The following is a 21,532-nucleotide window of genomic DNA, read 5'->3' as shown; positions in this document are numbered from 1 at the left end:
GCAGACAATATAATCATCTAAGTAGACAATTCTAAGGAATCTGCAAAAACTAAACAAAACCAACTAGATTAAGTGAGTGTTGTAGGGTCACAGAATATAACATCAATAACCAAAGTCAATTATATTTCTATATATGTCTATATAAATTGTTTATAGCAATAAACAATTGAAATTTTTTAATTTCTTTAAATTTAAATATTTTTCTTAAGTTTTTTATTTTAATTCCAGTATAGTTAACATACAGTGTTTTATTGGTTTCAGGTGTACAGTATAGTGATTCAACAATTCTAGTTTTGATTTTTAATTTTAAAAGTATTTACAATATCACAAACCTGTACCCCTAAACAAATAATACATTATATGTTAAATAAATAAATAAATATAAATAAAAGTATTCACAGTAGCATCAAAAGTACATAATACTCAGGAAAAAATTTAATAAAATATTTACACTGAAAATTATAAAACATTACTGAGAGAAACTGAAGACCTAAATAAATGGAGACATGTTTATGGATCCAAAGACTGTATATTCAACCTAATCCCAATCAGAATCACACCAGGCTTTTTTTAAAAATATTTTTTGCAAAATTTATAAACAAATTCTAAAATATATATGGGAATTCAAAAGACTTAGAATACAACACAATTTTCAAAACGTAAAAATTATACCTCGTGATTTCAAGACATGTCATAAAGCTACAGTAATCAGGACAATGTGTTCTTGGCATAGATACCAGTAAAAAGTTTAGAAATAGACACATGCATGTATAGTCAGTCAGTTGATCTTCAACCAAAGCACCAGAGCAATTCAATAGAGATAGGAACATCTTTTTTCAGACCTGGAACTTCTGAGTATCCATATGGGGAAAAAAAATGAACCTCAACCTATACTTCACACCATTCACAAAAATTAAGATGAATCATAGGTCTAAATGTAAATGCTAAAAATATAAACAACTATAAGAAATTTCTTAAGACCCAGAAAACATTAACCCTAATAAAGAATACGTTGACAAAATGGGCTTCAGCAAAATTTAAAACTGCTCTGGGCACCTGGGTGGCTTAGTCCGTTAAGTGTCTGCCTTCGCTTAGGTCATGATCCCAGGGTCTTGGGGTCAAGCCTTGTGCTGGGCTTTCTGCTTGCTCAGCAGGGAGTCTGCTTCTCCCTCTGCCCCTCCTCCCCCACTCATGCTCTCTCTCTCTTTTTCTCTCTCTTTCAAATAAATAAATAAAATCTTTTTTTAAAAAAATTAAAACTTCTCATCAAAAGACATTTTTAAGAAAATTAATAAGCAAGCCTCAGCTGGAAGAAAATATTCCGAATACATATATCTTACAAAAGGCTTATATCCAGGGGCGCCTGGGTGGCTCAGTTGGTTAAGCAACTGCCTTCGGCTCAGGTCATGATCCTGGAGTCCCGGGATCGAGTCCCACATCGGGCTCCCTGCTCAGCAGGGAGTCTGCTTCTCCCTCTGACCCTCTTCCCTCTCGTGCTCTCTATCTCTCATTCTCTCTCTCTCAAATAAATAAAATCTTTAAAAAAAAAAAAAAAGGCTTATATCCAGAATATATTCTCCAACTGTATGGTAAAATTTTTAAAAAGTAACTTTTTTTAAGGCAAAAACAATTGAACAAGCACTTCACAAAGATTATATAATCAAATAAACATGTGAAGGTCTCCATACTATCAGTCAGGGGAATTCAAATGAAAAACACAATTGCTACTACTTCACCCACTATAATAGCAAAAATAAAAGAGACAGCAAATACTAAATGTTGGTGAGATATAAAGCAATTATCATACATTTCCAAAATATACAGAGAATTTCCAGCATAACCACTTTGGAAATACCTTTGGAAATTTCTGATAAAATTAAACATTTACCCATTGATACAAAAGCTCCACTCCTTGTTGTCTATCCACGGAAATGCAAGTACACGTACACAAAAAAACTTGGATGGAAATTTCACAACAGCTTTATTTATAAAAGCCAAAAACTTGAAATAACTTATATGCTCCACAACAGAAGATTGAAGAGTTAAATTGTGGTATATTCACAGAGTGGGGTACTACTCAACAAAACAAGAATGGACTACTGATCCGTGCAAAAACATTGATGAGCCTCAAGTATTAAGCCAAGGGAAAAAAGCCACTTACTGTGATCCTATTTATATAAATTAATAGACAAACTAAGGTGAAAGAAATTAGTGGTTGCCCTTGAGAGGGGTGAGTCTAAGATTGACTGGGAAGCAGCACAAAAGATTTTTCTGGGGTTATTGAAATGCCCTATAACTTGATGGGCTGTGATATGCAGGTGAATGAAATGGTCAGAATCATCAAATTGTATCCTTAAAGTCTGTGCATTTTGTGGTATGAAAGTCAAAAAGATGGTGTGGTTAACATATATTAAGCACATATATGTTAGGCACTATTATAAGCGCTTACATGTTTTTAAACATTTAATCCTGACAACTCTGAGAGATGTATTATTATTACCACCATTTTACAAATGAGGAAAGAGAAGCACAGAGAGGTTAAGTAACTGCGCAACTTACCTAACTAGTAAATGGGTGGAGCTGGAATGCAAACCCAGGCAACCGGGCTCCAGAGCCCATGCTCTTGCATCCCTAGGAGGAATGTATTTAAAAGGAGTTTCCTCGGGCGCCTGGTTGGCTCAGTCGTTAAGCGTCTGCCTTCGGCTCAGGTCATGATCCCAGGGTCCTGGGATTAAGCCCCACATCGGGCTCCCTGTTCCGCGGGAAGCCTGCTTCTCCCTCTCCCACTCCCCATGCTTGTGTTCCCTCTCTCGCTGTGTCTCTCTCTGTCAAATAAATAAATAAAATCTTTAAAAAAATAATAATAAAAATAAATAAAAGGAGTTGCCAGTAGGGTTTAACTGGGAAGAATTTCCAGACTGGTTAAAGAATAGAATATTATAATTAAATAATAGAAAATAATTTCTTTTTTTAATTTTTTAAAAAATTTTTATTTGTTTATTTGACAGAGAGAGGCACAGTGAGAGAGGGAACACAAGCAGGGGGAGTGGGAGAGGAAGAAGCAGGCTTTCTCTCAGAGCAGGGAGCCCGATGCAGGGCTCGATCCCAGGACCCTGGGATCATGACCTGAGCTGAAGGCAGACGCTTAATGACTGAGCCACCCAGGCGCCCCTAGAAAATAATTTCTAATTCCAAATTTTAAAAGGCAAGTGTTTCAGAGAAAGGAAGTTAAATGTCAGGATGTGGCCATGTGAGTGGATTACTGAGCAAAGAGGAGAAGAAGGCTTTTGAAGGAAAGGAGGTTAAGGGACTCAGGGTATTGGACAGTGTGTTAGAAGGTTAAGGTGAATCTGGTCCCAGCGTTTTTCAGGAATGTGTAGATAGGCTGGCAAGGGTGTGTCTGCAGAAGTACCAGGAAGTGATGTGAAGATCAGTGAAGCTAAAAGACTGGAAGAGCCTGTCAATGCAATTCCTCCAGCTTCAAAGATAGGGTTCCCAATCAGAAGTGCAAGCCTGCTCCCAATGCCACCTAGCCCGTGGCCTCAAAATTGGAGGCTATAGAAGCACATATGAGCTCCCTTAGTGAGCTTCAACTCCAGAGTTGAAAGGGACGGAATATCTCAGAGGAAAGCCAGGTTTCAGTTAAAGTAAGGTATGTAGGACTCTTAGAAAAATACAGAGGAAGTAAGTACTTTTCAGTAGTAAGGATTTCAGAGGGCACAGTGAAAGGTGACTTGAGAATTAGCAAGAGAAAGATGGGCTGCTATTTCAGGAAGAGACTGCTTGCTTATGCGGGTAGGAATGGGAGGTGGGGGTCCGTTGCTAAATAGGTATCATGAGGATACGATATAAGGAACTTGCCTTTCTGTGGTTCAGCCACAAGCTACAGCACTGGCAGCCCCAGCCTCTCCTCAACTCCCCTCCCTCCGTGTAAGGACTTGTCATGATTTACTTTTCCTGAGGAAATTGTTTTTTAATACAGTAGTAATAGGTAATTGCTTCTCCTGACCATGGGGATATAAAATTACTATTTTGATCTCCACTTACACCATTTAATAAACAATATGATGGTGATTGAGATGGAATAAAGTCATTGTAAGCAGATTTCCTCTTGAGATATTTAAGCTAACGTGAAAAATTATTATAAAAGGCACAAGAATAAACATCTTAAAACCCCATTCTTTGTTATCATTTTAGGAGCACAGAAACAGAATGAGGTTCTAAAATTGTGAGAAGAGATGTACTTTAGGATTGCTGGGTTATGAAATTGTGGTTTCTTGTTTGTGATTTCCTTTTAGAAAGGCAACACTGGCTAGAGCTATGCACTGTCAGTGACTCAGGCTCTTTCTATACTGGAAAAATGAATCCAGTTATCTTCACATCTTTCCAGTAATGGCAAGGAAAATCAAAAAATGCTGGACAACCAAGAACTTGTTATTGCATGCATTTGAGTGGTGTGTGTGTGTGTGTGTGCATTCACACAGTGTACTTACCTTTCACCAGTATAATAAAGCCATAAGGGGTTACCTGGGTGGCTCAGTTGGTTAAGCATCTGCCTTCGGCTCAGGTCATGATCTAAGGGTCCTGGGATCAAGCCCCGTGTCAGGCTCCCTGCTCAGTGGGAAGTCTGTTTCTCCCTGTCCCTCTACCCCTCCCCCCCCTGCCATGCACATGCACGCAAGTGCTCTCTCTCTCTCCCCCCTCTCACTCTCAAATATCTTTTTAAAAACTTAAAATTAAAAATAAAGCCATATGGCCAAAACATTAGTCAGTAAAAACTAGAAATTCATGCTTTGAATCATTCTTTTACCCTTTGCCAGCCAGTTCCTTTTTTTTTTTTAAGATTTTATTTATTTATTCATGAGAGACAAAGGGAGAGAGAGAGGGAGAGAAGCAGAGGGAGAAGCAGGCTCCCAAGGAGGAGGGAGCCTGATGCGGGACTCGATCCCAGGACCCTGGGATCATGACCCGAGCTGAAGGCAGACGCTTAACCATCTGAGCCACCCAGGTGCCTGCCAGCCAGTTCCTTTATGCAGAATTTCATGCTGGAACTAAATAGTATAAACTCTCTTATTAATCCAAGCAACAAACTAAGCAAAACTGTCTTTTCTCTGTCAGATTGCTATCTTCCTGGTACATAATTCTTAAGCCCATAATTAGGAATATTTTAAATCAAGAGTTCTTCCCTGCTAGACCAGTTACATGTAGGAATAAAGTGATTAGAGATCAAGAAAAGTCAAAAAAGGGTTTTGAAGAATGGTTGATCACCAAGAACAATGAAAATAATATTTTAGAAAGATCAACTGTAATTCAGGTAATTCACATGTTGAGAGTAGAGAGTTCATACTCTTTTCCGAAACTTCAGAAAGTATGTCACAGCATTTATATGAATAATGAGTTATTTGTTGAAGCTTGTGAAAAATGGAACCTTTATAAATACCAGCTAAACCAAAAAATAATTTCCATTTCCTCTAGCCAAGGGAAATCTGTGAAAGTTATTCCCATCTTTCTCAGGAACTACTCCCATCTGTACTTGTAAGAGATGAATTCACTGAAGTTATCATTTCCCACACATTTATGGGGCCAGTTGAGTGATTATAAAATGAAAGATTGAGGATTTTGCTTGAGGGGGAGCTTGGGAAGATGGCAGAGCAGGAGGACCCTGAGCTCACCCCATCCCACATTTTTGGGGCTTTTTTCCCTAAAGATTCTATTTATTCATTTGAGACAGAAAGATACAGAGAGAGAGCGAGCACGCAAGTAGGGGAAGAGGCAGAGGGAGAGGGAGAAGCAGACTCCCCACCAAGCCGAGAGCCCAATAAGGGGCTTGGTCCTAGGACCCGGAGATCACGACCTGAGCCGAAGGCAGACACCCAACCATCTGAGCCACCCAGGAGCCCCCCCATCCCATGTTTTCAACTAGATATTATCCACATGCAAGTCAACAAACCAGAAAGCAATCTGAAGAATGGAAGAACAAACTCCACAACTAAATACAGAGACGAAGTTGCAGCTGAATGTTTAGGAAGGTCAGAAAGGCAGAGGGAGGCTGCCTGCAGGAGGGAGGAAACTACATGTGCAGAAGGCAAGGCAGAGAAATGGGCCCTCACCCTAGTGAGCTCACAGGAGGAAGACTAATCCCCATAATGTTTGGCTTTAAAAATCAGAAGGGCTGGCTCAGTTGGTATAGAGCATACAACTCTTGATCTCAGGGTTCTGAGTTCAAGCCCCACATTAGGTGGAGACTTTAAAAAAAAAAAAAAAGAGATTAAGTTCGTGAGATTATAAAACCAGTGGTACTTGGAACCTAGAGCTTTAAAAGCCAACTGACCCAGCACTATGCAAGCTGGGAGGATGAGTGATAGCTGGGTTGCCGCCCTTAAAGAGACAGCAGTCTGCATGGAGAGCCAAAAAACAGCAGTTTGCACAACCACAGGGACAAACAGGAGATAGATCTCTTCATCCTGATTTCAGAGCATGCTAGCGGACTTCTCCAAGAGCAAGGGAGCTGGCAGGTGCCATTTTCCTCTCCCACCCCCCAGCATAAACACAGAGTCACCTTCAAGAGGTGGTGCTGCACAGATACTTGCTGCTTGACCCACTGGCAAGTGTGCTAGACCTTAGGAGAATCCTTAGCACACTTGCCAGTCCTCTCCTAAGGACTAGCACACTCCGAGTCTGCTGGCTTCGTCCCTGAGCTCAGGACAAATTTTGTTAAAGCCTCACATGTGCCCTGACCAGCTTCTGGGTGCATGGCTGCCGTGGTGTGCTGCACACATCTGCTGGGCTGCACCCTGCTGGGCACCCCCAGACACCATAATGCACCCCACCCACCACCAGGTGCACAACTGCCACTGTGCACCATGCCTAGTCATCCCACCAGGCCTAGCCACTGCAGTGCACCAACCACATGCCCCCAGCATCCTCATGTGCTGGGTCTAACGTCCAGTCATATTTGCTCACCATGACCAGCCTCATGCAGCCCCCAGCCATCACAGAATTTTGGAGTGGCCCAGGGCAAATTTTGCTGATACTGTCACCTGGCTCCCAAGTTTTGTGGCAGGCACACCCCCTCAGAGCTGGCCTGCCTGGGTCCCACTAACACCACAGAGATCAAGCACAGCCCACAACAAGCAGAGTCAGTGCAGACAGCTGCACTGAAAGGAAAAGTGACTCAGACATAACAGCAGGGTGTAAGCAACACACACAAGATGCTTCCTGAAGTGCCAGGTTTTGGTGAACAGGGGACACTGCACTGCAGGGTACCCCAGGACTTCTTCATAAAGTCACTACTTTCAAGAGCAGAAAATATAAAAAACTTTCTTAATACATAGAAACAGACATAGAGAGGAGACCAAGAAATGTATCACAAATGAAAGAACAGAACAAGGCCAAAACCATCAGGGAAATCCAAATCAAAACCTCCATGAGATACCACCTCACACCCGTCAGAATGGCTAAAATTAACAAGTCAGGAAATGACAGATGTTGGTGAGGATGTGGAGAAAGGGGAACCCTCCTACACTGTTGGTGGGAATGCAAGCTGGTGCAACCACTCTGGAAAACAGTATGGAGGTTCCTCAAACAGTTGAAAATAGAGCTACCATATGATCCAGCAATTGCACTACTGGGTATTTACCACAAAGATACAAATGTAGGGATCCGAAGGGGTACATGCACCCCAATGTTTATAGCAGCAATGTCCACAATATCCAAACTGTGGAAAGAGCCAAGATGTCCATGGACAGATGAATGGATAAAGAAGCTGTGGTATATATACACAATGGAATATTATGCAGCCATCAAAAGGAATGAGATCTTGCCATTTGCAGTGACGTGGATAGAACTGGAGGGTGTTATGCTGAGTGAAATGTCAATCAGAGAAAGACATGTATCATATGACCTCACTGATATGAGGAATTCTTAATCTCAGAAAACAAACTGAGTGTTGCTGGAGTGGTGGGGGGTGGGAGGGATTGGGTGGCTGGGTGGTAGACATTGGGGAGGGTATGTGCTATGGTGAGCACTGTGAATTGTACAAGACTGATGAATCACGGATCTATACTTCTGAAACAAATAATGCAATATATGTTAAGAAAAAAAAAGAAGAAGAAGATAGCAGGAGGGGAAGAATGAAGGGGAGTAAGTCGGAGGGGGAGACGAACCATGAGAGACGATGGACTCTGAAAAACAAACTGAGGGTTCTAGGGGGGGTGGGGGGATGGGTTAGCCTGGTGATGGATATTAAAGAGGGCACATTCTGCGTGGAGCACTGGGTGTTATGAATCATGGAACACTACATCAAAAACTAATGATGTAATGTATGGTGATTAACATAACAATAAAAAATTATTAAAAAAAAGAACAAGGCCAAAACCAGAGATCTAAGCAAAACAGATAAATAACATGCCAGATAGAGAATTTTAAACCATGATCATAAGAATACTCACTGGACTTGAGAAAAGAGTGGAAGACATGAAAAAGACCCTTAAGACAGAGATAAGGAATAATATAGCAGAGATAAAGGATTCAGTAAGTGAAATGACTTAATAGAATGAATGAATAGTAGGATGGAAGAAGCAGAGGAAGAAATGACTTAATAGAATAGAATGAATAGTAGGATGGAAGAAGCAGAGGAATGAATCAGTGATGACATAGAAGACAGAGTAATGGAAAGTAATCAAGCTGAACAAGAGAGAGAAAAAATAATTACACAAAACTAGAACAGACTTATGGAACTCAGTGACTCCATCAGATATAATAAGATTTGTATTATAGGATTCCCAGAAGAAGGAGAGAGAGAAAGGGGGGCAGAAAATTTATTTGAAGAAATAATATCTGAAAACTTTCCTAATCTGGGGAAGGAAACAGATATCCAGATCCAGGAACCACAGAGAATTCCCATCAAAATCAAAAAAAGCAGCCCCACACCATGACATATTATAATTAAACTTGCAAAATATAGTGATAAAGAAAAGAATCTTAAAAGCAGCAAGACAAAAGAAGTCATTAACTTACCAGGGAAAACCCGCAAGGCAAGCAGGAAATTTTTCTATAGAAACTTCACAAGCCAGAAGGAAGTGTCATGATGTATTCAAAGTGCTGAGTGGGAAAAATCTGCAACCAAGAATACTCTATCCAGCAAGGCTATCATTCAGAATAGAAAGGAAGATAAAGAGTTTCCCAGACAAACAAAAACTAAAGGAGTTTGTGACCACTAAACCAGCCCTGTGAGAAATATTAAAGGGAACTCTGACTAGAAAGGAGATACCAAAAGTTGACAGTATAAAGGTAAGAAACACAAAAGCAGTAAAAATTAATTATTTCTATAAAAAAATCAGCCAAGGAACTCAAAAAAAGGATATAAAATATAACATATACCTAAAATGTGAGAAAAAAAGAATGGGTCCATACTTAAATGACCGTCATTAATATAGACTGCTATATGCAGAAAAGGTTATATACAAACCTAATGGTAACCATGTATCAAAAACCACTAATAAACATGCAAAGAATAAAGAGAAAGAAATCCAAATATATCACTGAAGAAAATCAGCAAAACATGAAAGAGAGAAAGTAAAGAAAGGATCAGAGAAAATCTCCAGGAACAACCACGAAACAAGTAATAAAATTATATAAACACATATCAATCAATAATTACTTTGAATGTAAATGGACTAAATGCTCCAATCAAAAGACATACAGGGACAGAATGGATTAAAACACACACACACCTACAAGAGACTTATTTTAGACCTAAAGACACCTGCACATTGAAAGGGAGAATAGAGAAACATTTATCATTTAAATGGATATCAAAAGAAAGCTGGAGTAGTAATACTTCTAGCAGACAAACTAGACTTTAAAACAAAGACTGTAATAAGAGACAAAAAAGGGCACTATGTCATAAGAAGGACAGTCCAAGAAGATCTAACAATTATAAATATTTATGCACCTGACATGGGAGCACCCAAATATATAAAACAATTAATAACAAACATAAAGGAACTAATTGATAATACAGTAATAGTAGGGGACTTTAACAACCTACTTACATCAATGGGAAGATCACCTAAACAGAAAATCAACAAGGAGACAATGGCTTTGAATGACACACTGGACCAGATGGACTTAACAGATCTATTCAGAACATTCCATCCAAAAACAGCAGAATACACATTCTTTTCAAGTGCACATGAAACATTTTCTGAAATAGATCACATATTAGGCCACAAAATAGACCTCAACAAATACAAGAAGATTGAAGTCAGATCATGCTCCTTTTCTAACCACAACACTATGAAGCTAGAAGTCAACCACAAGAAAAAAATTTGGAAAGCCCACAAATACATGGAAGTTAAATAATATGCTACTAAACAATGAATGGGTCAACCAGGTAATAAAAGAGGAAATAAAAGAGTACCTGGAAACAAATGAAAATGAAAACAGAAGAGTCCAAAACCTTTGGGATGCAGCAAAATTGGTCCTAAGAGGGAAGTATATAGCAACATAAGCCTACCTCAAGAAGCAGTAAAAATCTCAAATAAAACAACCTAACCTTACACCCAAAGGAGCTAGAAAAAGAGCAACAAACAAAACCTAAAGCCAACAGAAGTAAGGAAATAATAAAGATAAGAGCAGAGATAAAGGATATAGAAATAAGAACAACAACAACAAAACAATAGAACAGATCAATGAAACCAGGAGCTGGTTCTTTGGAAAAAAATACCAATAAAATTGATAAGCCTCTAGCCAGACTTATAAAAAGAAAAGAGAAAGGACCCAAATAAATAAAATCACAAATGAGAGAGGAGAAATAACAACCAAAATCACGGAAATCATACAGAATATTATCACAAACAATCACAAACAATCATAACAGAATATTATGAAAAACTATATGCCAACAAATTGGACAACCCAGAAGAAATGGATAAATTCCTAGAAACATATAAATTACCAAAACTAGAACAGGAAGAAATAGAAAAGTTGAACAGACCAATAACCAGCAAAGAAATTGAATCAATAATCAAAAAACTCCCAACAAACAAAAGTCCAGGACCAGATGGCTTCACAGGTGAATTCTACCAAACATTTAAGAAGAGTTAATACCTATTCTTCTAAAACCATTCCAAAAAATCAAAAATAAAGGAAAACTTCCAAATTAATTGTATGATGCCAGCATTACTCTGATATCAAAGCTAGATAAAAACACAAGAAAAGAGAACTGCAGGCCATTATCTCTGATGAACATAGATTCAAAAAATCCTCAATAAAATGCTAGCAAACTGAATCCAACGATATATTTAAAAAATCATTCACCACGATCAAGTGGGATTTATTCCTGGGTTGCAAGAGTAGTTTAATATTTGCAAGTCAATCAATGTGATATATCACATTAATAAAAGAAAGCATAAGACTTTAAAATAAAGACTGTAACAAGAGACAAAGAAGAGCACTATATCATAATAAAAGGGACAATCCAACAAGAAGATTTAACAATTATAAATATGATCATTTCAATAGATGCAGAAAAAGCATTTGATAAAGTACAACATCCATTCATTATAAAAACCCTCAACAGAGGTTTAGAGGGAACATATCTCAACTTAATAAAGGCCAAATATGAAAAACCCATAGCCAATATCATCCTAAATGGGGAAAAGCTGAGAGCTTTTCCTCTCCGGTCAGGAACAAGGCAGGAACATCCACTCTCACTGCTTTTATTCAACGTAGTACTAGAATTCCTAGCCACAGGAATCAGACAACAAAAAGAAATAAAAAGCATCCAGATCAGCAAGGAAGAAGTAAAACTTTCACTATTTGCAGATGCCATGATACTGTATAGAGAAAACACAAAAGACCTCACCAAAAAACTAATTCAGTAAAGGTAAACGAATTCAGTAAAGTCACAGGATACAAATTCAACATACAGAAATCATTTCTACATACCAATAATGGAGCAGCAGAAAAAAAAAATAAGGAATCAATCTCACTGTACAAAAAAACAATAAGATACCTAGCAATAAACCCAAGCAAAGAGGTGAAAGACCTGTACTCTGAAAACTACAAAATACTGATGAAAAAATTGAAGATGACACAAAGAAATGGAAAGACATTTCATGCCCATGGATTGAAAGAACAAATATTGTTAAAATGTCTATACTACCCCAGGCAATCTACACATTTAATGCAATCCCTATCAAAATACAAACAGCATTTTTCACACAACTAGAACAAAGAATATTAAAATTTGTGTGGAACCACAAAAGATCCCAATAGCCAAAGCAGTCTTGAAAAAGAAAAGAAAAGCTGGAGCCATCACAATTCAGGACTTCAAGTTATATTGCAAAGCTGTAGTAATTAAAATAGTATGGTACTGGCACAAAAATAGACAAATAGATCAAGAGAACAGAATAGAAAACCCAGAAATGAATCCACAATTATATGGTCAATTAATCTTTGACAAAGCAAGAAAGAATATTTAATGGGAAAAAGACTGTCTTCAACAAATGGTGTTGGGAAAACTGGACAGCAACTTATAAAAGAATAAAATTGGACCACTTTCTTACACCATACATGAAAATAAATTCAAAAATGGATTAAAGGCCTAAATATGAAGGCTGAAACCATCAAAATCCTAGAAGAGAACACAGGCAGTAACTTCTTTGACATCGGCCATAGCAGCTTCTTTCTAGGTATATCTCCTGAGGTAAGGGAAATAAAAGCAAAAATAAACTAGTGAGACTACATCAAAATAAAAACCTTCTTCACAACGAAGAAAACCATCAACAAAACTAAAAGCCAACCTACAGAATGAGAGAAGGTATTTGGAAATGACATACCAATAAAGACTTAGTACCCAAAATATATAAAGTAATTATACAACTCAACACCCCAAAAAACAAATAATCCAATTAAAGAATGGGCAAAAGACATGAATAGACATTTTTCCAAAGAAGACATACAGATGTCCAACAGACACATGAAAAAATGCTCAACATCACTTATTATCAGGGAAGTGCGAATCAAAACTACAGTGAGATATCACTTCACACCTGTCAGAATGGCTGAAATCAACAACACAAGAAACAATAGGTTTTGGTGAGGTTGTGGAGAAAAGGGAACCCTCTTACACTGTTGGTGGGAATGCAAACAGGTGCAGCCACTCTGGAAAATAGTATGGAGATTCCTCAAAATTTTAAAAAACTACCCTACAATCCAGCAATTGCACTACTAGGTATTTACCCAAAGAATACAAAAATACTTCAAAATAATTCAAAGGGATACATACACCCCAATGTTTATAGCAGCATTGTCTACAATAGTCAAATTATGGAAACAGCCCAAGTTTCCATTGACTGATGAATGGATAAATAATAATGGATAAATATACAATGGAATATTACTGAGCCATAAAACAGTAATGAAATCTTGCCATTTGCAACGACCTGGATGAAGCTAGAGAGTATAATGATGACCAAAATTAAGTTAGTCAGAGAAAGACAAATACCATATGATTTCACTCATCTGTGGAATTTAAGAAACAAAACAATCAAAGGTAAAAAAAAAAGGGGGGGGGGGGCAAACCAAGAAACAAACTCCTAACTTTAGAGAACAAACTGATGGTTACTAAAGGGGAGGTGGTTGGGGGGATGGGTTAAATAGGCGATGGGGATCAAGGAGTGCACTTGTCCTGATGAGCACCGGGTGATGTATGGAAGTGTTGAATCACTATATTGTACACCTGAAACTAATATAATACTGTACATTAACTGGAATCAAAATTAAAACTTAAAAAAAGTAAAATGAAAGATTGAAAGTATGTGTATTGGCATGTATGTGTATGTATGTCTTCAGATATCATACACACACACGTAGATCATTATTTGTTGAGCACTTTCCATGATGCATGAGTCCAGGCAGGGGAATAACAGCAGCTTGACTGTGATGAATAAGAAAAGTGTGTAGTAGGTAATGCCTGGTTTCCTGGGACTCAGAGTTTTTGAAGGAAGAGGACACCAATTCCCAAGCCAGCTGATGGAGTCTGATGAGGTATACAGGTGCAGCCCACTGGAGGGTTCATCTAAGTAGGGAATAAAGGTCAGGGCCCTGAGAAGAAATGCCCAGCATGTTCCCACGCCTCCCTGGATTGGGAAAGTATTATTCCTTGTTTAAAACCGAGCTCATGGGGCGCCTGGGTGGCTCAGCTGGTTGAGTGTCTGCCTTCAGCTCGGGTCATGATCCGGGGTCCTGAGATCGAGCCCTGCATTGGGCTCCCTGCTTAGCAGGGATTCTCTTTCTCCCTCTCCCCCTGCCGCTCCTCCTCCCATCACTCGTTCTCTCTCTCTCTCAAATAAATAAATAAAATATTTTAAATAAATAAATAAATAAATAACATAAAACCAAGCTCATGTCACCTCTAAGCCTTTCCTAGATATAGGAAAACTTGGATTCAAATACAATAACGCAGATAATTTTAAAAACAATCTTTAACTCTAGAAATATAAAGAAGTTGTATAACGAAAGGTAATCATAGAGCATCACTTGGTTCAGTTGTGTACAATATTCACATAGTCACAGTAAGGAAAACACAGAATATGGATTTTGAGGAAAAAGATAAAAGAACGAATGGGAGACAATTATCTAGGGAGGCTGAAGCGGAGAAAGGAGGGTAAGTGAACTACAAGTCTTATCTACCATTAGGAAGACAGTAGATGATGTATAAAATTGATAAATCAAAAGGTATTCTTTAAAAATACAGAGAGAAGAAAAGTTAAGAGTTGACAGTATGATTAGAGGAGTGGAGAAGTGACAACTATATTTTGTATAAAATTTGGCATGTTTGGGCCTATATTTGCATATAATATCATGGCATTTTGAAAATTGTTTTAAAGAAGCCTTTCTTGAACTTCCCCATCCTCCCACGTTGAGCCCCGTCTGCACTAACAGTATAAAACAGACACTACATGTTTGCCTCCAGCCTCCCTTCTCAGACTGGAAGAACTCTCTTATTCCTTGCTGTAATGTCAGAGTCATGCCCAGCGTTTAACACCTGAGAGAAGTGCTTAGCACCTATGGGGAAGAATGGATGAATACAGTTAACTTTTGGGACAAACCAGCTGAATAATTGCACATGAGACATAGTCAAGTCTTTTAGGAATAGGAACCACAGAACGATAGTGATGATATCATTTCTCCACTCCTCTAATCATACTGTCAACTGTTTAACTTTTCTTCTCTCTGTATTTTTAAAGAATACCTTTTGATTTGTCAATTTTAGATAGTGATGCTAATATAATATTAATAATTATTATTGGATTGCTAGAAACCCCAATACCTCCATCCCCTGTAACCTGGATTTTACCAAGCCCTGATGTTTCATTCACCCTAGGGCATGCCTCCTGGATTTGTCCCTTACATCCCACCTCCTATACTAGCCCTCTACCAGACCCTCCTCACTTCATGCTTAAATGACTGACTGACTGGTCTTTCTGTGCCTCAGTCTATCTCTACCTTATCCTTCCTCCCACCCCCAAATATTCCTGCATTATGGTTAGTTCAGACTTCCCAGCACTCTACTCTTGTCATATTCTCCTTCAAGAATCAAAGTGACACCTTACCCTCTGGAGTCCAAGGTTCTCCTCCTAATCATTCCATGCCTCCAGAACCTGGCCTTACTGGCCCATCCCACAATTACCTCTCATACCTCTCCAGAGCTCGCCACCCTGCAGGGCAAGCCAGTCTCATTATTGGATCACATTCAGTCCTCCTTCCCACCTTTTATTACACCGGACTTTTTTTCACCCCAAAGACCAGAGCATCCCCATGGCCCAAGAATATAATTTTCTGTTGAGATACCTACAAATAGTCTTCATGTATTTAATTAAGAACTTACTGCAATCTCTTTTACTTTTCTACAGTGGAAACCATCTCAGGTTTTCCTTCATAATAAAATCAACATTCCTAAATAGAATTTGCCTTTAAGAATAACATCCTTATTTCCTTTATCAATAAATACAACTTTCAATTTTGACAGATTAATAAAATGAACCTTATGTAAATTGTTCTTCTAATCAAATAATGCAAGAGCCTGATATTTTAAAAGAAGTACAGACAACCTTAAATACTACTTTTCTTTTAATTTTAAAAATTCTTTTCCCTGTTGTCCTGCAATCTTGAATGTGTCTTAATTTCTTACTAAATGATTATTTTCTCCATTTAGAGAATTCATTTGATGAAGTATTGAGGAGTCTAATTGTTTAATGGGCAGAAATTAGTCCCTGCAAGAGTACTTTAAAAACTGGCAAATTCTAGGCATAATTACAAATTCTTTGAAAGAATCTATTTCTGTACAATAGGTTAATTGGTTTTAAGTAGACAGCACTGGCCACAATTTAAACCCAGCTTCCAATTTCATCCATGTTTTTTTTTAACAAATATAAGTGGCTAATTATGATCAAATTAGTCCCCTTGAAGGAACAATTGGCTACTTATCCCTGATTTTCAAGATTTAAGTGGTCTAATGCACCTGCAATTAGCTTCCCACTAGCATACTGCCTACAGATCCAGAGTTATTCCCCAAAGTTGTCAGAATCTTGCCTCATGAGAACTCTACAGCCAGATGACCAATGTCTAGTTTAGATTATGATGACTTCTTTGGAAAAATCAAGGCAATTTTTAAGAAAACTGAAGCCAAAATAGAGATTTGCCTAAGGGAGGAGTTGGGGCTGGTTGATCCAGACAATTGCCTCAATTCTCTGGCCTACCCACATATAGATGATTTGTTCATCTCTGTGATTATAGAAGTACTTACTCTTCTTTTCTTTATTTTAGTGGTGCAATCTATGCATAGACTTGGTGGCATTTACGAGTGAAATATTCAAGGGAGCAGTTTTCCAGTCACTGGATGGAATTATTGTCTCAGCTAACTGTAAGCTGCGGAAGATCTTCACTTTAAAATGCAAGCCTCAAGACACTGCTGATAAAGATGGTATGTTCAAGTTGCTACTATCAAGATTTTTAAATTCTGCAATGTGCTTAAAATTAGACATACCTTTGGATAGCATGAGTACATGGTAATGGTTTTTCTAAATTTATCTTATTTTATTGTGGAAAAACACTTAACATGAGATCTATCCTCTTAACAAATTTTTAGGTGTAGTATATGTTTTTAGTGACTGTAGGTGCAGTGCTGTAAGCAGATCTCTAGAGCTTATTCATTTTGATCAAAACCCATTGATTAGTAACTCCCCATTTCCCCTTCTCCTCAACCACTGGCAGCCACCATTCCACTCTGATTCCTTGAATCTAACTATTTTAGATACCTTATGTAAGTAAAAGCATATAGTATTTGTCTCTCTATAGTTGGCTTATTTCACTTAGCATAAGTCCTTGTGGTTCATTCATGTTGCAGCATATGTCATTCTTTACTCTGAATCACATGTTTATTTTTACTGTAGCTGAATGTCAAAGATATCTTTTTTATTTTTGTGATTATTTTTCTTTTTTTTTATGATAGCACTTACCATGTGAATTAGTCAGGGTTTCTAGTTGCAAGCAATGGAATCCTCTCTGGGTAGTTGAAACAGAAAAAAGAATTTATATAAGGAAATTAGCCAGTTCATAGAATCTCAAGGTTACCCAGAAAGTCAGGCTTAGAGGTTACAGGCAAGAACAAACACAACCCCCACCACAAGACTGCTCCAAGGAAGACCCCCGATAGCTACTGAAACTGGACAAAGACTCCCTAAGTCACAGCATAATGCTGGGCTCTAGGTTCCAGAATTTCTATTATTGCTGCCCCGGAAAACTAAATGTCTTCTTCCTCACCACCTTCACCAGAAGTAGACTTTTCATGTTTCTCTCTACTGAACAAAGGCAGACATGGCTGTGTCTGATTTGTAGAGCCTAGATCACATGCTGCAAGGGTGGCTAGCAAAGTGAATATCTGATTCCTGACGAAGGAGATGGGACTCATTGTGTAGCAATGTCACCAAATTAACAGCGGTGTTCAAGAGATGTCAACATTCATAGTGCCTGGGTGGCTCAGTGGGTTGAGCATCTGCCTTTGGCTCAGGTTGTGATCCTGGGGTCCTGGGATCGAGCCCCGAGTTGGGCTCCCTGCTCAGCGGGGAGCCTGCTTCTCCCTCTCTCTCTGCCCCTTCCTCCGCACTCTCTCTCTCTCTCTCTCTGTCTCATGAATAAATAAAATCTTTAAAAAAAAAAGATGTCAACATTTAAAAGGCTCTGCCATTGTCCAGTATATACTATCTCATTACTCTGTGTACGTTTCATGAGGTCATTTGAGAGAAATTACATTTATATATTAATTTTCTAATGATCATGTTAAAATAGAAAAATTAGTTATTCCTAGAAAGATAGGAAATATACACATTATTCATTATATGATTAATAAATACACTCTGCAGATAACTGAACCATCTAGAATTTATAAGATGGCACAAATTCTCCTGCTAAGATAGTCTTAAACAACTGAAAGTATTGAGAGAATACTGATGCTTCCTTTTGATTTTTGTCTGGGATTATTTTTAACAAAATCAATTTTTCTAGAAGCCCAGGAAACAGAGCAACACGTAAGATGGCAAAGGTGATTTCTTAGAAGTTTGTATAAAGTAAACTTCAGACTTATGCTCTGTCTGGATGAGTGTCTGAGAAATCCTTGTGTGGTTCACTCTTTGGAATAGGACACTGTGCCTATAAATTTCATTTGATAATAAAACACAGCAGTGCATTAACAGCTCCCCAGAGAGATCACAAGCCAGGAAGTGCAGCCACTCATCTTATGTACCATTTAAAGGCTATACAAGAAAGTGAAAGCCTTCATTTAAAAAAAAATATCACCCAGCTAATAAGAAACCTCAAAATTTATAGATGTATATGTGCATTCTGTATCAGATCATAGGGGGTGAATCATAACCTGATTAGTATTTTTAAATAAATGTAAGGGAAAAAGTGTATCAAAATATGGCATATTAAATGCAAGTTTTTATCTCTGATCCTTCCTCAAGCCCCACTAAAATTACAGGAATAAAAATGGTAATAAACCCACCAGGATGAAGAGGATGGGAGAGTAGAAAACAATAGGCAAAGTGTGTTCATAAATTTTGTAAGATTGAGGAGTGACAACTAACTTAGAAGACCAGAGAAAGCTGAAACTATTGGGTTTACAGAGAGGTTTGCCAATGAGATTCATAACATAGAACCTCAGAGGGACTCAAGAATTGGCAGCTCTAGGTACTGTCAAAGGCAGGAGAAAAGGTGTGGCTAAAAACAAGGAGATTAGTTAAAATTCTGTACGGGTTGCTATAGGATCCCAGATCCCCCTTCCAACTACAAATAAGCAGACAACAGGATATTTATTCTCCGGAGGAACTGAACCAGAGAACTTCTCAGCTCAGATACATTGGGTACATGGTAGATAGACACCAAAACTAACAGCAAGAAAGAAATAGATAAAGTAAGGAATACATATATGTTTTTCTCAGTTAAGAAAATATACTGCATCTATAAAATAGGAATAATTTGTTCTTGGCTGTATTTCAATAAGCATTTTGTTAAAGTTTATTACATTATAAGTTTTTTATGTAATTCAGAAACATTTACAAATCATAGGTGTACAGCTTTAGGAATTAACACAAAATGAAAACATTTCTGTAACCACCACCCAGATCAAGAAATAGAACATTACAAATATCTCAAAAACCCTACTTAAATCTCCTCCCAATTATGACCCTCTCTCTTCTTATAGAGGTAACTCTCTCCTGACTTCTAACACTACAAATTAATTTTACCTATTTTTGACGTTTATTTAAATAAAATCATATGGCACATATTCTTTCATATATACATTCTTTAACAAAACACTGTGAGATTTGTCTATATTGTTTATTTAATTACTGTACAGTATGCCATGTGTGAATGCCCCACAGTTTGTCTATTTTAGGCAATTTTGAATATTACTGCTGGAATCATTCTACATTTCTCTTGGAGCATCTAGGTAGGCTTTCTTTGGATATTTATCAAGGAGCTGAATGAACACATTTTCAGCATTCTTAATTTCAGTTATTATATTTTTGATTCTAGAATTTCTGTTAGATTCTTTTTTATAGTTTCCATTCCTCAGCTGAAATTCTCTATCTCGTTATCTAATTTCTCAAATATATTAATCAAAGTTATTTTAAAAGCCTTGGCTCACAATTCCAATATCTGTCTCTCCTGTGGCTCTGTTTTTATTGTCTGTTTTTCTCTTGTCCTTGTATCCTGACCTGTCTAATAAGTTTTGAGTGAATAAGTTTCATATCACTGGACATTTCAACTCAGAAACTATACAGCTATTTTGAGACTCTGTATTGTATTGTCTTTCCCCAGAGACTTAGAATCAAAAGAAAAAAAAATGTTTAAAAGAAACCCAAAAGACTGAAAATAGGATCAAAATGTTAAGAATATTAGAAGTTAGTTCAAGAGGACCACCAGCAGAGTAATAGGATTCTAAGATGAGAGGCTAGAGAAAGCAGGAAGGATGATATATAGGAAGATTTCCCAAGGGGCGCCTGGGTGGCTCAGTCGTTAAGCATCTGCCTTCGGCTCAGGTCATGATCCCAGGGTCCTGTGATCGAGCACCACATTGGGCTCCCTGCTCAGCAAGAGGCCTGCTTCTCCCTCTCTCACTCCCCTTGCTTGTGTTCCTTCTCTTGCTGTGTCTCGCTCTGTCAAATAAATAAATAAAATCTTTAAAAAAAAAGGAATATTTCCCAAAATTAAAGGCCAGGTATTTTCACATTGATGTAGCTCATCAAAAACAGAAAATGAAAAAGAAAACGAAAAGAAAAAAAGAACCACCGTTGTATAATTTAAGAATAGAAGGGAGAAAGAGAAAAGATTACTTAAGCTTCCAGAATTTTTTTAAAATTCAAGTTGCATACAAAGGAGAAGGAATGAAAATAATGATGTCTGACTTCACACAACAACATTAGATCGTAGAAGACCTTAAAACTATGACTTCAAAAGTCTAAGGAAAAATGATTTTCAACTTAGAATTCTATACCCATCCAGTCAATTATTTTTGTCTTCCAAATATTTATTTAAATTTTAGTTAGTTAACATATAGTATAATATTGGTCTCATGAGTAGAATTTAGTGACTCACCCCTTACGTATAACACCCAGTGCTCATCATACAAGTGCATTCCTTAATACCCAATACCCATTTAACCCATCCCCCACCCACCTCTTTCCATCAACCCTCAGTTTGTTCTCTATCGTTAGGAGTCTCTTATGGTTTGCCTCCCCCTCTCTCCTCTTTCTTTTCTCTTTCCACATGTTCATCTGTTTTGTTTCCTAAGTTCCACAAATGAGTGAAATCATATGGTATTTGTCTTTCTCTGATTTATTTCACTTAGCATGATACACTCTAGCTTCATCCACATCACTGCAGATGGCAAAATTTCATTCTTTTTTATGGCTCTTGATGACTACAGTAATATAGTCATAGTTTGGTTATTGTTAATAAT

At 37.7% G+C, this 21,532-nt stretch overlaps 1 protein-coding gene across 5 annotated transcripts in view; it reads left to right on the top strand.

The window, feature by feature from the left end:
- The first annotated feature begins 16,860 nt into the window (after positions 1-16,860).
- Positions 16,861-21,532, top strand: part of CFAP20DC (CFAP20 domain containing) — a 137,256-nt gene continuing 132,584 nt past the window's right edge. For all 5 annotated transcript variants that reach the window (XR_012380912.1, XM_073901461.1, XM_025885705.2 and 2 more), the window contains exon 1: positions 16,861-16,993. The gene's annotated coding sequence lies outside the window, so the exon portion shown is untranslated. The remainder of the gene's footprint in view (positions 16,994-21,532) is intronic.

This window comes from Callorhinus ursinus, unplaced genomic scaffold (genome assembly GCF_003265705.2).
Source record: "Callorhinus ursinus isolate GAN/ISIS: 27379988/994484 unplaced genomic scaffold, GSC_fseal_2.0 scaffold15, whole genome shotgun sequence".
In the NCBI taxonomy this organism is placed as follows: Eukaryota; Metazoa; Chordata; class Mammalia; order Carnivora; family Otariidae; genus Callorhinus; species Callorhinus ursinus.
Note: the sequence above shows the minus strand (reverse complement) of the source record. Positions and strands in the feature narration are given on the sequence as shown.